Source organism: Petromyzon marinus, chromosome 55, assembly GCF_048934315.1.
Source record: "Petromyzon marinus isolate PM22_M1 ecotype Great Lakes invasive population chromosome 55, UKy_Petmar_22M1.pri1.0, whole genome shotgun sequence".
Lineage (NCBI taxonomy): Eukaryota > Metazoa > Chordata > Hyperoartia > Petromyzontiformes > Petromyzontidae > Petromyzon > Petromyzon marinus.
In genome coordinates, this window is record NC_133721.1 from 6584521 (window position 1) to 6601597 (window position 17077).

At 53.1% G+C, this 17077-nt stretch overlaps 1 protein-coding gene across 3 annotated transcripts in view; it reads right to left on the reverse strand.

Moving 5' to 3' along the window:
- Window positions 1-17077, reverse strand: part of LOC116954451 (schwannomin-interacting protein 1-like) — a 310676-nt gene that overhangs the window by 61209 nt on the left and 232390 nt on the right. The gene's annotated exons all lie outside the window — the stretch shown is intronic.

Sequence of the window (17077 nt, forward strand, 5' to 3'; positions counted from 1 at the left end):
CACTGTACCCGCACTGTCGCAACGCACGGTGCAACGCGCTTTGCGTTGGCCTCGAGCCGGTGTCGTCGCTCGCGGCGAGCGACGCCAATGCTGAGATGTCCACGTTGCGTGTGAACAGCGTGTACATTTTCCTGCTCACGCTTAGAATAAATATTCGACGCATGTGTGTCGGTCCACTGCTGAGATGAAGGCTTCTTCCACGGCGGGGTCATTCAAGGGGGGGGGGATGTTTGGCTCAATTGTTGAGAATTAATTTTTTGTTGATGGAATTATTTTCTTTTTTACATTGCGGGGGGTAAATGTTAAATTATTGACGGGACATCAATGGTCGCGTACGTCTGTGCATATGTATAGGAAACCCACTCTTGCTCTACCTCTGACCACCTCGCAGCCCAACAGGTTTGTGTGGGGACTGTCACTGCGAGCCGATTTGTTGCGTGACCCACCCATCATCCCATGACCCATACACTTCAAGCAGCCTGGTCAGAATGCGGGGTTAGCGAAGCAGGGTTGGTGGGTGGTGATGGTGGAGCTATCATTTGTGGCCAGATCGCTTTTGAAAAATAAGCTCACAGCTCAGTTGGACTTTACCTTTAAAAAAAAAAAGTTTTATTTATATTTATTTTAAGTTATTTCTTGACCTTGCCTTACTTTACACTCTCCTATCGTGTTTTTTGTATTGTTTATTGTTGTAACTTTCTGATCCGCCCCTACTGGAGATCTGGGCGTGATGTCGCGTGTGGGTGGGATAAAGCGTGGGCACTCCCAGCTCTTTCACGTGGAAGAGTAGGCCGCATTAATCTTGAGAGACTCTCTCTGAAGCTGTCTCTATATAGTCGCGGCCCATCCACCGGCAGGTGGAGTGAGTCAAAGCAATTGCAGGGATGCACCTTTTCGACTGGACATCTGTGAAAAAGAGCTTTACAGCTCATCGGATTCCTCCGGTATGAATAAACATTCGGATTTTGTGATGGTGTTGGAGGGGCACATGATCGCTCAGTGAATCTCAGCCATGGGTGAGGATTAAACAACACGTGGACAAAGATTTGGGCAGTGTGGGCTAACATCCCATCGCGGTGGCTAGGAGATGTTAACTACCTCGCCTGCCATGAAGGAGGTCGTGGGTTCGATCCCGACTCTGACGCCTGCTGTATTTTCGCAGTTTGCGTGTCTCTCTCCCTGCAGAATCAACGTGCGTTACGAGTATTTTGCTGCCATACGTTTCCACGTGATAAGCCACGTGACTGAGCTTATCATGTGTTTGCCAGGTCGCGTCTAAGTGGGCCTAACCGATGAGCACGCTGCTCGGCCAATTACGGCGCGAAAGAATCTCAACGCGAAATTCACGTTCGTACCTGGCAAGCAGGCCCTACTTTGTGCCCGGTGTTAGCAGAAGCGACGTCGACAGGCGTGGCCAGGATGAGGCGCGTCTTGGCGCACACCTCTCGAGGCAATTGCTGCTGGTGACCGCGGCTCAGAAGTCGAGTCATGTGTGAGCAACAGGAGTTTCAGTTTCATTTATGTTGGTATAGCCCTGTGAGCCATTCGGCTCTTGAATCGGGTGCAACCGCGACAAACAAAATACATAAACAAGAAAACATTTTAAAGTGACTACGCGCAAACAGAAAAATCCAGGAAAAAAACAGCAAAATCTTCCAGATAAAAAAGCACCGTACACCAACGCTGTGTGCAAAAATCCCAGTGGGATGCAAATCAAACAGCAACGACAAGACAACTTAGATTAAAGCCATCTTAGATTAAAGCCATCAGGAGAACCGAGGCCTTCCACCCCCACCGAGGTCTCTTCAGCCCCCCCCCCCCCCCCCGACTTTTGTTGTTTTTGCTGCCTTGCCCAAGCTTGGTAAATCGGACTTATATAATGAATGTATTCACTTTTTTATATTTAGTTACTTGCCTGCCTCGTTCTCTGTGTTGCACTCATGTCGTGTCTGTTTTGGATTGCTGTTTGTCACTCGCTGAGCCGCCCGTACTGGACGTCTGTGAAAAAAGAGCTTCATAGCTCATCGGATATCTCCTCCAGTCTAAATAAAGATTCCGATTGTACTATAACTTACTGGGCAAATTAGAGGCTCCAAGCACATGTGTAGAGGACCGATATTTTAAAACTCTCGAATCAGCCGCACGTTGGTTTTTTTAAACCTCTGTGACAATTCGTCGCGTTAAACCTTAAAAGCAACACAAATCTCGCGTTTCCGAATGCCGCGACGATGCAAAGAATGTGGTCGCTGACTCCACGACGCTATCCCAGCTCCTGGCCGTGCCGCTGCGGTCTGAAGGGGCCACTCCCTGCCGAGCCTGCGGTGGCAGGTTTTTATCCGCGACCTCGATGTAGCGTGTCTAAACACGAGCCATTCTCTCATTACTGCTCGAGCAATAACAAAAAAAATGTCGCTTCTTGCCACCCTCCCCTCCCCCCCGCCCCAATGTCACTTGCACGACTGGCGTTCTGTCACACGAGTCGAAGACGTTGTCCCTTCAAACGACTCTTGCGAGTGAGCAGTGCACCACCCTGTGTTGGGCAACTGCCCTTAGACCAGGGGTGGGGAACGTGCGGCCCGCGGGCCGTACGAGGCCCGCGAAATCACTTGGTGTGGCCCTGCCAAGGCAACCGCAGGCGGGAATCGAAATTCAATAAATCTCGGAGCAAACCTGGAAAAGCAGTTGCGAGTAGCAACAACATCGTCAATACCAGCTAACATCATCACACGCCTCACCCAAAGAGAAGCAGTTCCAGCCATCGCATTAGGGGTGAGTTAATTAAATGTTTGACCAAATATAACAGGCTAATTTTTAAGTTGATAATTTTGTATGGCCCGCGAATGATGTTATATAAATATCCAAATGGCCCCCTTGGCAGAAGAAAGGTTCCCCACCCCTGCCTTAGAAGATGGAGTTGATCAAAAAAACTGACGTACTTGTGAATTCATTTGGATATGTAGTCCTGCTTATTCACCATACATCGGGGCGTACACTTGACGTAGAATTATCAGTCAAGCCTTTATAACTGTAATAAGTTCCAAGTGAGCGATCGATCAAACTTAAAAAAAACGTGGTTTTTTTTGCGTGCAAGTAATTTGTGAGCATACTGAGGGTGGCCATCGACTCTCTGAACTTCAGAACCCAGTTTAGTCACGGGTGGCTTGAAACCTCGATTCGAACCCACAATACGCTTCTCCCCCACCCACCAACATCAATGATACGACTGGCGTCTTGGACCCGAGTCAAATACAGTCTTCCCTCAGACACTCTTTGTGAGCTAGCAGTGCATCACCCTGTGTCAGAGAACGGCCCCCGGTCGTGATTACATAAAGTTACGGAAGCTTGTTCCGAAGGAATTTTAATCGGCCCATGTATCCACGCTTTCATTTTCGCCGCAAAAGAGTGTGAATACCGGCAATTATAAATTGGACTCAATGAAGCGCCCTTAGAATGTCAACCAAGTCCCCCCCCAAAAAAGTGTCTCTCTCGAGTTGGAATTTATCCCAATGAAGTCAAAGTCAAATAAGTGAAGGTGTTTTTTTTCGTACACAGCCATTGCTTACCAGGGCTGAGACCATCAAATCACTTGCCCTTGGGAACGCGTGCGGTTAATCGCGGATGATGGTCTGGGCTCCAACCCAGGTTCTCGGCGGTGCAAACCGGCTCAGGGTCTCTGACCCGTTGAGCCACTCGGCTATCTTAAAGACATGAGCCATCTGTAATAGAAGGCAGTGATGCAGCTGCATGAGCCACTGCTTGGCATTAAAGACCCCAACAGATGTGCACCCATCCGCGGAACACCTCGCTGCATACTGATATCATGACCAAGTTAATCGTCCACAATTGGCAAAAGACCTTCCCAGCTGTTCCGAATACATTATTGTAATGAAACACATCTATCTGCAGACGTATATTACTTACAATAGAGTGCGTGTGTAGTTTCATGCAATCGCAATGATCGTAGCAGTGACGGTCGTGGCTAATGACAGAGTGTCAGCCAAAGGATGGACACACACCTCCGATCAGCACGGTTGGCTACGTACGGTGCGAAAGGAGTTCAACGTACATAAAATATACATTCAACACATGTGCAGCAACTAGATGGGTCGTCGCATCGCAAGACCGTGAGAAATGACACTGGCTTGGAGAGACCTTAATCCAGCGGTGGACAGATTGTGGATAAACTAAAAAAAAAACTTTATTTTTCTTTCACCAGGTAAGCCTAACTGAGCTACAGTAGCTCTTTTTCAGAAGCGACCTGGCCACAAGTGATAGCGCAACGAAGTGGCCTATTATGGGGAAATTTATAGCAGCCAAATACGCTAAACGCACGATTATAAATGTGGACGGAAAAACCAAAGGACCCGGAGAAATGTCCACGCAACCACAGAGAGAGAAAGACGTGAAAATTACAAATATATACAGGAGTCAGGGTCACGATCGAAACCACGACCTCCTGTATAAGAGGCGAGGGAGTTAACATCTCCTAGCCACCATGATGACGGTTGGATGGATTGCTAATACGATTTTATAACACTGAGCACTACCAAGATCCCGGGTTCGAAACCAGGTTTCAGCCACCCTGACTCAACTGAGGTCTGAAGTTCAGAGTGTAGAGATAACCACCCTCAGTCTGGTTCCAAATCACTGCATCAAAAAATAAAACATGAATTTTCAATAATAAACGTTTGACTGATATTTTATATATTAAAAAAAAAACTCTATGCAGGGTACATCATAAGTGTACCCCCATGTATGTCGAATCCGCAGGACAATTCACATGACTTCAGAAGGGCGTCTTCTTTTGCGAGCGTCACCTTCCGGGGCTCTTCTTTAACACAGGGTAGTGCACTGCTAGCTAGCTATCTGCGACATCACTACGGACGTGGCATTTGGAATACAATTTTGGGGTGGTGGTGGGGGGAGAGCAACATTGTTGCTATTACTGCGACTTACGCGCAGAGCTAATGGCTTTAATGTGCATTAAGCGCAGGCTGTTGGAACCGAATGCCAGATACCATTGTCCGATGGCTTTGCCCCAGCGCAGTTGGCGTGGGTGGCATCGCTTCGCAGCTGGGAAATGTTAAGTGCTGCTCATTTTGCTTCCCCATGTCCCGTAAGGCGAAGTAGTGGTGCTGGCCCATTGAGGTGGGAGGGATAGGGGGGGGGAGCTTTAGCTCCCACGGCCCCCTCCACTCCCACTTTTGCTTTATAAACTGCTAGCGAGCTGAGAGAAGAGATTTAGAAGAAGAGAGATTCAGGTGAGGCTGAGATGCCAGATAAGATACACACGCGGAGTTAGATGACTGAAGAGATACGGACAAGTGAGGGATGAGAGAGATAAATTTGCAGTTTATGTTAAATTTTCCTGCTATGTTTATGAGGATTTAAATTCCAGCTGATATTTGCTTCGCAACCATATCTTTTCTTTTCTTCCATGAATTTAGGGCCCATTGAGCTGCTAGGGCCCTCCAGGGCATTTGCTTGAGACCCGTGCCACGACTGCGCATGCCCCTGCCTGGTCAGGCCACAACTGTGCAGGCGCCCACCTGGTCAGGCCACAACTGTGCAGGCGCCCACCTGGTCAGGGCCCAACTGTGCAGGTGCCCACCTGGTCAGGCCACAACTGTGCAGGTGCCCACCTGGTCAGGCCACAACCGTGCAGGCGCCCACCTGGTCAGGCCACAACTGTGCAGGTGCCCACCTGGTCAGGCCACAACTGTGCAGGTGCCCACCTGGTCAGGCCACAACTGTGCAGACGCCCGCCTGGTCAGGCCACAACTGTGCAGACGCCCACCTGGTTAGGCCACAACTGTGCAGGCGCCTGCCTGGTCAGGCCACAACCGTGCAGGTGCCCACCTGGTAAGGCCACAACTGTGCAGACGCCCGCCTGGTAAGGCCACAACTGTGCAGATGCCCGCCTGGTCAGGCCACAACTGTGCAGGCATCCACCTCACCAGCCAACGTCACAACGTCCCGGTGAGATGCCCCTCACAGGCCCAGGGACTTGCGGGGGGGGAGGCTCGCTCGAGTCGCGTTCGGTCGAATTTGGAAACCCAGGGTGATTCTCTGAAAATCGTTTCACGCGATAATTTGAAATAATTTAAGAACAAAAAAAAATCATCAACGCTCAATATCAACCTCGGGGCTCTGCCTCGAAGCATTAGCCGGACTGACGTGCGAGTGTGCGTTGCTGCTGGGATCAATTTGCTAGCGGTAGCGATGTGTACCCAGCAGATTTACTATCAAAATTAGTTGCCTCGATTACAGCTGTGATGAGGAATGCTGCAGAGGCCTGGCCGGGCGGCACTGTGGTTAGAGCGCTTCACTCGGGATAGGATGGCACGTTACCTTGACGATGCTACCGCTGCACGAATCACAATCAGAACAATGATGACCTCAACACAGTTGTTAATTGCACAGTGACCATTAAAGGAACAAGATATATAAAACCGGCGACGTTTCGGAAAATGGCCCTTCTTCAGAACGCATCCTGGAGTGGAATATGTCAGCCTGCACGTGCCCCCCACCCCCACCCCCCCACTCGGGTTCGATGCCATCATCGTCCCGGCGAGCGAAGATCGATCGACGTTCTCCCGGTCTCCAGCGTAGCGACCCAAGCCACCATGACGACGGCCCTCATCTCCAGGGCCAAGGAACCGCGCTCTAAGATAAGGGTCCTGGAACGAGGATCCACCCCAAATCATCTTGAAGACGCGTAACATCGTCGTCCTCGTGCTCCCAGGAACCCACGTCTCCAATGACCCAACAGGTCGGTCGCTCCCGTATCCACGGATACAAACCGCACGACCATATATTTAAACGATAAACTATATTCATTTTACAAGCTACGGGCCACTGAGCTATGTAGCTCTTTTTAAGTAGCGACCTGGCTATCACAAATGATCGCTCAACGAAGTGGCTTATCATCACGCGGAAAAGTACAGCAGCCAGATACGTTTAAACGCGCATTGATTCTCAATGTGGAGGGGAAAATCCGGAGGGGAACCCGTAAAAAAATCCACGCGACCACCGGGAGGGAGACTCGCGAACTCAAAATATTACAGCAGGACTTCAGGGTCGAGTTCGGGATCGAACCCACGACGTCCTGCGCACCAGGCGAGGCAGTTAACATCTCCGAGCCGCCGTAGCCACGGCCACCAGACACGCGGCCAGGCCACGTACGTGAAGAACACCAGCAGGGCCTTTCGTCCCGCGCCCCACTTGAAGCTCTGCCCGGTGCCGCACGAGGCTCCCGGTGCATCGGGGACGAACGCAGCAGCGGCGGTGAGCGCCACGCCGGCGGGGCGAGGGTCAAAGCGCACGAGCGGCGTCACCGCCCTTCGCGTCCGGGGGTCGACGCTCGACGCGCCGCCGGCAGCCGTCGCGAGCGGGGGGCGGGGGCGGGGGCATGGATCGCGAGCACTTCGCGATCCTCCGAGGCAACGGAGGCACCAGAGCTGGGTGCGGAGAAAGCGTGCCAGGCGGTGCAACTGCACTGGGGCCCGAGGGCCTGAGGAGGGTCCCCAGGCGTCGTGAGGGATACAAAGAGGGGTGGGGTGGGGGGGTGGAGAAATTGGAAGGGGAGTCGCCCTGTTGTGTTGGTTGGTTGGCACCAGGGGGGGGGGGGGGTGGATGCCATGCCGTGCCAACCACGCTGCGTGAATTCGTCTCGGGGAAGCGACGAGGCCGCACTTTGGAAGATGCCGGTGTTCCTCGAGCGAATGCTGCCCGCGGTTCCTATCGCTTAGCTTGCAAATATTATCTGTGAAGTTCGCCTGTGACATCCCCCCCCAACCCTCCTCTCCCCCAGTTTGTCTGATTGTGTAGAATATACACAACGACTGGCTGCTGACTCAATGAAGTGAGCCGACTGTTGGTGGGCTACTGAGCGTGTGTGTGTGCATGTGTGTGCGTGTGTGCGCGTGTGTGTGTAGGGGCAAAACAACCCCCTACCTCCTCGTGGTGCCGGACGGGCAACTCTGTCGTGGACAGTGCTGTGGGGGGAGGCCCAATTTTGATTGGCTCCTCCCCTCATGGCATATATGTCCACCACAGGGGCTAAACGGGGGCTCTGGACGGGTGCGAGGGGCTGGTAACCCCTCCACCTTCAATTAATTACCACTAAACCACGAGTTAAACTGAAATATGTAACTAATAAGCTTGTGCCGGAGGCCCCGGGGGGCCAGGCGTCTATGACGTCTCCTGGCCAAACCCAAATTGGCGGAGCCAGGAGATTGAATATCTACCCTCGGGGCTCCTCCAGAAACAACGAAAAGCCACTACGGGTGGCCACGTGGAATGTTCGAACGCTCACTGCGGAGGAGAGGCTGCCACTCCTCTGTCGGGAGCTGGACCGGTACCGCCTGGATCTATGTGGCATTCAGGAGGTCCGGTGGATCGGCTCTGGCTCCTGCCACCATGAGGGGTGGACAGTCCTCTACTCGGGGGAGCAGACTGCCAAACAACAGGGTGTGGCTCTTCTTTTGAACAAAAGAATGAAGGGGGCGTGGGAGCGTGGCGGTGAGGTGTGGGAAGCTGTAAGCCCCAGGCTACTTTGGGCTCGCCTTCCCATCAACCGGAGGCGAGGAATGGTGGTCGTGGTTACTTATGCCCCCACCGAAGATGAACATCCGTGGAGGGATGCAGGCAAAGCCGATGAGTAAGATGCCTTCTATGACCTCCTGTCACAGGTGCTGGCTAAAGTGGCCCCTCGGGATAGAGTCATCATGTTGGGTGACTTCAATGCCCGAGTTGGTCATGATGCTGGCACCTGGTCTGGAGTGATTGGAGGGCATGGGCCAGATCAGCTCAATAACAACGGTAGGAGGCTGCTAGATTTTTGTGCAGCCCATGGGCTTGTAATTACCAACACGCTGTTCCAGCATCGGCGCATCCACACAACATCATGGATGCATGCCGGGTCCAAGCAAGAACATCTGCTGGACTACATAGTGACGGACCAGCGGATGCGAGCCCATGTCCTTGACACCAGGACCTACCGTGGAGCTGATCTGCCCTCTGACCATCGACTAGTCATCTGTTAGATGCGCCTGCCATTCTTCCACTCCGGTGGTGGGTGTACACCCAGGACCCCATTCCAACCTAAAGTGGCCTGGTCTCAGTTATCTGATGAAAGTTGCAAGCGAGAATTTCATCATCGCTTGCAGCTGGGATTGGCATCGTCCCCGACTCCTCCTGATGTCGAGGGTAAATGGGCGAGGTTTAGGACTGTGACTCATGCAGCTGCAATGGCTGCTTTGGATACGCGGTCCAGACCTCCCCAGAGACCCTGGCTGACAGAGGAGGTGTTCAGGATGGTTGAAAAAAAGCGACAGGCCCACTGTCATCGGCTACAGAATCCCACGTCAGAGAATGAGGAGGCTTACCGCAGCCTTCGCTCGGAGGTTCGGAGAGCGGTGATGCGCTGCAAGGATGGGTGGTGGTCGCGGGTTGCTGAAAAGATGGAGTCTGCCTCAGTGGCCCGTGATCACAAATCTCTATTTAACTCCATCAAAAAAGTAACCTGCAGCGCCACACCTATTTCCATCATTAGGGGAAAAAACGGCGATCCAATCTCCGACCCCCAGGAACAGGTTTGCAGATTTGCTGAGCATTTCTGTGAGGTCCTGGTGGAGGGAAAATCCCTCAGCCAGGAAAACATCGTGGCACAAAGTGAGGATGACCCTGCTGAGGCTGCGGTGCCTCAAATATTGGAAGAAGTCACCCCATGTGAGTGGCTGGCTGAGGTGCCATCTGTTGAGAAAGTACTGAAGGCGATCCGGAGTCTGAGACCAGGAAAAGCAGCGGGCAGAGATGATCTCCCAAGCGAAATGCTGAGGGAGGGTGGCGTTTGTGCACAGACTGCCCTATATGACATCATAACAACGGTCTGGACCACTGGACGGGTTCCACAGGATTGGAATGATGCCCTGGTGGTCCCCCTTTTTAAGAAGGGGGACCGCACAGACTGTAACAACTACAGGGGCATCTCACTCCTCAGTGTGCCGGGAAAGGTCCTGGCAAGGATTATTCAGCATCGCCTTGCTAGGCACGCTGAGGAGAGGCTTGCGGAGCCCCAATGCGGTTTCAGGAAAGGGCGGTCCTGCACAGATGCCATATTTTCTGTTCGTCTGCTACAGCAAAGGTGGAGGGAATTCCAACAAGACCTACATCTATGCTTTATTGACCTGACCAAGGCCTATGATACCATCAGTAGGCCTGGGCTCTGGGTTGTTCTTCGTGCTTTTGGAGTCCCTGACCCTCTGCTCACGATCATTAAGGACCTTCATTATGGTGAGCGGGCCCAGGTAAAACTACGTGGCCGGGAGTCAGAGCCATTCCCTGTACACCTTGGGGTGCGACAGGGATGTCCTCTGGCTCCCACATTATTTAACATCTCTTTTGACCACGTAGTTCGTGAAGCCTTCAATAGCTGTACCGGGGGAATCTCCATATGGTACAGATATAATGGGAGGCTGATCGATGCACGGGTGCGGTCAAGGGATGGCTCCCTATTGCTCAACCACGTTATGTATGCTGATGATTTGGTAATAGCTGCTCAGTCAGAGGAGGAGTTGGAGACGCTGCTGCTGAGACTGGAACGTGCCACTAAGAGGTGGGGCCTTACCATCAGCCCCACCAAAACTAAGCACCTGCCTGGGTATTTTGTACCATCGGACACTCCACCCCCACAACTCCCAATCGGTGATGGGGCAGTTGTGGAGAGAGTGGAGAGTTTCCCATACCTGGGCAGTGTGCTAATGACTGGCTCCAGTTTAACAGCAGAGGTCTCACTCCGAATCAGTCGAGCGGCAATATCTTTTCATCGGTTGCGTAACACTGTGTGGAAGCTACCTGGTCTGTCGCTCCGCACTAAGCTTCAGGTCTTCTCGGCCACGGTCATTCCCTCCCTTCTCTACGCTTGGGAAACGTGGACCCCCCTAATGGAACATCTTCGCCGGTTAGAAACATTTAGGCTGGCCTGCCTACGATCCATCCTGGGTTTAACCAGACTGGATTATGTGAGGAGCTCACAAATCCTTGAAAGATCTGGGCAAGGTCCCATCGGTGAGCTCCTCCGGCGGGCAAGGCTGCGATGGCTGGTCATGTAGCCCGCATGCCCAGCCACCGCATGCCGAAACAGCTTTTGTTCGGCCGGATTGAGGGGGCAAAGCGGGCGCGGCACGGGCTAGAGAAGAGATGGAGTGATGTGGTACAGGAGGACGTGGAGCTGGGTGGACTTGCCGATGACTGGTACCAGTGGTGTCAAGATCGGCCTCTGTGGAGGAGGCTCGTGAAGGATGCTACTGGGTAGTTGGAGGTAGTCGCCCTCCAACAACAACGGAGGGCGGAGGAGCGACGCTCAGAATAACGAGCGGAGCTCCGGGTGGCTAAAGCACAGCAGGTTGGCACAGTAGGGGGCACAGGTGGTGCATCAGCCAGTCATCTCAGTCGACCCATGGCACCTGGGTCTGCCCCGTAACCTCCTGCCAGCGGGCGTTCGACACTTCACGTGGCCTCAGGGTGCACATAGCCTGGCACAAGCGTCGTGGTGATGTCACCGCCACTTAGTGGCGAATGGCGGTTGTTGTTGTTGTTGTGCGTGTCTGTGGATGTGTGTGTGCGCGCGTGTGCGTGCGTGTCTGTGCGTGTGTTTGTGTGTAAACTACTCCATCGTCGTCGTCGTCAGCGCCGAAACAAGCGTGCACGTCACCTTATTGACTCGGGGGTAACCACGGGGGGTTAACGACGCCACCGTCCCGCGAGTGCCTCTTAGCCACCTCTTAGCCACGTCTCACCAATGCGAGGGCGGTGGGGGTGGTGCTGGTGTCCGTGCACCCGCGCCACCCGCACAGTGGCGGCGCCCCCCGGGGCCTCGGGGTAACGGCGGTGGTGCCGGTGGCATCGGTGGCACCGAGCCGGAACCGCGGAAAGGTCCCGGCTTCTTTTTGTTCGCAGGCTCCGAGAAAAAGAAAAAAAACAGAATGAAAGCCAATCAGATTTCTAGATTTGAAGCTTTCGTGACTGCAAGGATCCATACTCTTTGGTTCTATTCGGTAAAGTCTGTCCTCGAGACAGTCTGGTCTCTTCACCTGATGAAGGCCGCTTGTGTTGTGGCCGAAACGTCGTGATTTTTGTTGTTTTATTTTTTACCTACGTGACTTTACCGAATAGAACCAAAGACTAATCAGATTTTCCCGTGCAAGCGGCGACGGCCGCGGAAACACCCAGCCGACAATAGCAGCACAAAAAAAACATTTTATATACATCTTAAAAAATGTTGTTGTGTTACCACCTTCTTCGGTCCAATCCCAAATAATACAAATACAATCTGGTTCAAGACTCATGCGCAGCGGTTCGCGAACCCACACTATTCCCATACCTCTGATTAGCACGTTAGGCTTACGTACAGCGCGAAAGAGGTTCAACATGCATGCATACGTACATGCATGAATCCGGCAACCCGAGTTCGATTCCTGGCGACGGCTAACAATCTACGGTGAGGTATATCTGGAACCGGTCTTGGCTAACCCAACACGTACACCCTGTGCCAGTCTTGTTGAAGGTTGGTAACACGTCTCCCGTGACTGGCTATTATTATCATAATTCTTCTTAAATTTTGATTTAAAGCTTTCGTGACTGCAGTAATTCATATTCTTAGTTCTTTCGGTAAAGTCACGTTGAAGGGAAACAATAAAATAATAAAATATATATAAAACAATAAAAAATTCTCACGACGTTTCGACCATAACACAAACGGTCGTCTTCAAAACCGACACACCTGAAGACGACCGTTTGTGTTATGGTCGAAACGTCGTGAGAATTTTTATTGTTTTATATATATTTTATTATTTTATTGTTTCCCTTCAACGTGACTTTACCGAAAGAACTAAGAATATCATTCTTCTTGTTAACACATTCCTGCGGAGGGAGCTGGTAGGAACGTTGGATTGCTCGGTCAATGGCCAGGGTCAACGGCGGCACCACGTGGTGTATTCCGCAAATATGCCCGACTGTGAGGGTGGGCACAAGCCGGCGTGAGTAGGTTAAACGTTGAATTTTATAAGGGCACCACGGGGTGACCAGCCCCTCCCCACCCAGCCCCACACCTCCCACCCCCCACCCAGCCCCACCCTCCCCACCCAACCCCTCCCCACCCAGCCCCTCCCCACCCTCCCCACCCAGCCCCACCCTCCCCACCCAGCCCCTCCCCACCCTCCCCACCAGCCCCTCCCCACCCTCCCCTCCCCACCCTCCCCACCCAGCCCCACCCTCCCCACCCAGCCTCTCCCCACCCAGCCCCTCCCCACCCAGCCCCCCCCCACCCTCCCCACCCAGCTCTCCCCACCCAGCCCCTCCCCACCCAGCCCCTCCCCACCCTCCCCTCCCCACCCAGCCCCTCCCCACCCTCCCCTCTCCACCCAGCCCCACCCCTCCCATTTTTGGATGCACGACGGACGGACACAATAATCCCCTGTGGATTGGTGGTGTAACCAGGAGGTTCCTACCAGAAAAATACTCTGTGAGCTACGATTGTGATGGAATGCTGCCTGGTGATTGCTGGTAACACGGGATAACTAAAACACAACGTACTCTCGGTGGGAATCACTTCAGCATCTGATTTTGATGCTCTCGATGATGCTCAACTGCTCGACTGTATTTAATGAGCCCCTGAAATGTCTAAATAAAAAGAGCTCGTTATGCCACACTCTCATCGCTACCGCGCACTCTCTCTCTCTCCTTAATTGCCTCTGCTCCATCCCACCCCCTCGTCCCGTGTTATATTAAACCAAACAAAATTTTGTTTTTTTATTTTATTTTACCAGCTAAGGCATACTGAGCGATACATATTTATTTTTTCACAAGCGACCTGGCCACAAACGATAGCTCATCGAAGTGGTTTATCATCACATGGGAAATCTTTAGAAGCAGCCAAATGCTCTAAACGCGTGGCGACGTCGATTTTAAATGTGGAGGGGAGAAGCCGTAGGACCCGGAGATGAAATCCACGCGACCACGGGGAGAACATGCAAACCTCTAAATATACATACTGTAATTCACAATTAGCAAGTTTTGTCATGTAAACAAAACGTGCCAATTGGTTACTAGTATAGCACACCGGTGTGTAAACCCACAAAATGTACAACGAAAACTGTATTATATCGGTCACGAAATCCTACGTCCAAATATACAGCAGCAGCAGGCGTCAGGGTCGGGATCGAACCCACGACCTCCTGCATACCAGGCGAGGGAGTTGACATCTCTCAGCCTCCGCGGGTCCCCACCCTCCTCCCACCGCTGTCGCCCAAACGAGACAGAAATTGTGGTTGAGTCACAGCGAAGTCCCCCGCCAACTTGACCCAACTTGACTCGCGCCTGACTCCCAGAGCGCCGCGCTCCAGCGGAAAGCGATGCAGCTCCTCGCGAGTGGCGGTTTGGTTCGAGGTTGTTGCATGATATAGCGTGCGTCATAGCGCAAGGAAATGTAACGTCCATAGCGCACACACAAAAAACAAATATTTAACGTTTATTAGAAAATCGGGCCAAAAGTTATTCGTTTAATAAATTTCGTCCGCAGCAACAGCAGCACCAAGGTCCGTCCACTGCTGCGTGGAAGCGAGCAGTGGTCAAGGTCCATCCACTGCTGGGAAGGCTTTCATCCAGCAGTGGATCGACTATCATACGTAATTATCAGCCATGGTCAATCCATTGTTGGATGCAAGTCTTCCCATGCCACCACCACCACCATCATCATCACCACCATCTCTAGTGATGGTGACAATGCGCACAGCATCTGCACACGAGCTGATTTCAATCGCTCCATCTCCTTGGTGGCCGGAACCTAACTGCGGGGTTTCCATTCTCTTGGCCGCCACTTCCAAACGTTCTCCTTCACCGTCGGTCATCCTCCGTTCTCGCGACAAGACCTGCTGAAGACCACCACCCCTCCCTCCCCCCCGCTGCCTGCTTTTCACGACGGTTTGTTATCGACATCACCGATCGATCTGCTCGTGCCATGCAGGCGAGGTGAAATGAGTCGACGGACAACTATTGGCGTGTGTGGGGGGAGGTTGGCGACTTTTGTGACGAACGTCGCGATGGAAATCCTCACGACAATTATTCCGCAAGCACCTGGCCACCTTTATAACATATGTAGCATATGTTATAAAGGGGCCATAAATAATAATAATGAAAAACGTTAATATTAATTTATACCTTGCATAGTAAAGTAATTGCCTTTTTTCATTTGCTATACAGCTAGATAATACGACAAATCGCTAACCTTAAACACCCAGTCGTTCATAAAAGTTGAAGGCGGTATAGTACTATAGTAATAGAGCGAGTGCAGAATCACTGAAGCGGAATTGAAAGCTTAAAAGCTTTAAGCGCGGGGCCCTTGAAAGTGCGGGGCCCGTAGCTTGTGTAGCTACTTTTGCTACGAGGATAATCGGGAACTGTCCTCTCCCGATGCCGTGTCTTGTGTCTTCTCCACAAACAGGTAGGACTAAAATCCCCGTCGCTTAAATTCTCGCTGGCAACTTCGGTATAAATTTCAGCTCTGAGAACTAAAATAATAATAATAAAATCGGTTCGACTGCGAAGGGCATTTCTCTCTCCCAGTGTGGACGAAGTAAGTTCACTCCCAACCCTTTTCCCCTAGTGTATGTATTTTGAACGTATTTCGCCCCGTACGTAGTCAACCGTGTTCATAGGTTGGTTATTGGTAGCTAGAGGCAAACTATCACCGTATCATGATGCTTCGCTTCCACTCGCAGTCCCTGCGTGAGTCGGGCAGTGAGCAACAATCTCATCCCCGGAACATCGAGTTCGGACCTCGGTCGTACGCGGAATTTCTGTACCCCCCCCATCACCACCACCCCCCACCCCCCTATCACCACCCCCCCATACATCACCACCACCCCCATCACCATCACCCCCACCACCCCCCTATCACCACCCCCCCCATACATCACCACCACCCCCATCACCATCACCACCACCCCCATCACCACCACCCCCCCCCCCATCACCACCACCCCCATCACCACACCCCACATCACCCCTCCATCACCCCCCCATCACCACCACCCCCATCACCACACCCCCATCACCCCCCCCCCCCCCATCACCACCGCCCCCCCCATCACCACCTCCCCCCCATCACCACCACCCCCATCACCACACCCCCATCAACCCCCCATCATCACCCCCCCATCACCACCACCCCCATCACCACCCCCCCCATCACCACCCCCCCATCACCACCCCTCCCCATCACCACCACCACCCCCCATCACCACCCCCCCATCACCCCCCCCCCGTACCCTTATTGCGGTACGTGCCTTTTACCCGGCTCTTGTCTTTAAAATTGTTTTTTTTTTTAAGAACTAAAGTTAGGTCGACTCCACGGGATCTCGAAGGTCCTGTAGTCCTGTAGGACCTCCATCAACGGGTGGTGGTGGTGGTGGTGGAGGTGGTGGTGGAGGTGGTGGTGGTGGTGGAGGTGGTGGTGGTGGTGGAGGTGGTGGTGGTGGAGGTGGTGGTGGTGGAGGTGGTGGTGGTGGAGGTGGTGGTGGTGGAGGTGGTGGTGGTGGAGGTGGTGGTGGTGGTGGAGGTGGTGGTGGTGGAGGTGGTGGTGGTGGAGGTGGTGGTGGTGGTGGTGGAGGTGGTGGTGGTGGTGGAGGTGGTGGTGGTGGTGGAGGTGGTGGTGGTGGTGGTGGAGGAGGTGGTGGTGGTGGTGGTGGAGGTGGTGGTGGTGGTGGAGGAGGTGGTGGTGGTGGAGGTGGTGGTGGTGGAGTGCCGTGGGGACGGCGGAGAGCGAGCGCGCGGTGCGGTGCCCTGCGACGGCTTCCCCCAAACCGCACCCGGCCGAGCCAAGCGACGGACAACTTCGACGAAGCCCGCGACCGGCGCGGGGTCCAGCGGCTCGCGTCCCCAAGGCCGCCCGTTGTCTGTCCGCGAAAGGAGCGCAAGAGCGCGCCGGGGTGGGGGGATACCGGGGCAAATATTCGCCGGCTAGAGAAAGAAAGTGCTCGTATTGGGGGGCACCGGGTTCATCCCCCCCCCCAAACAC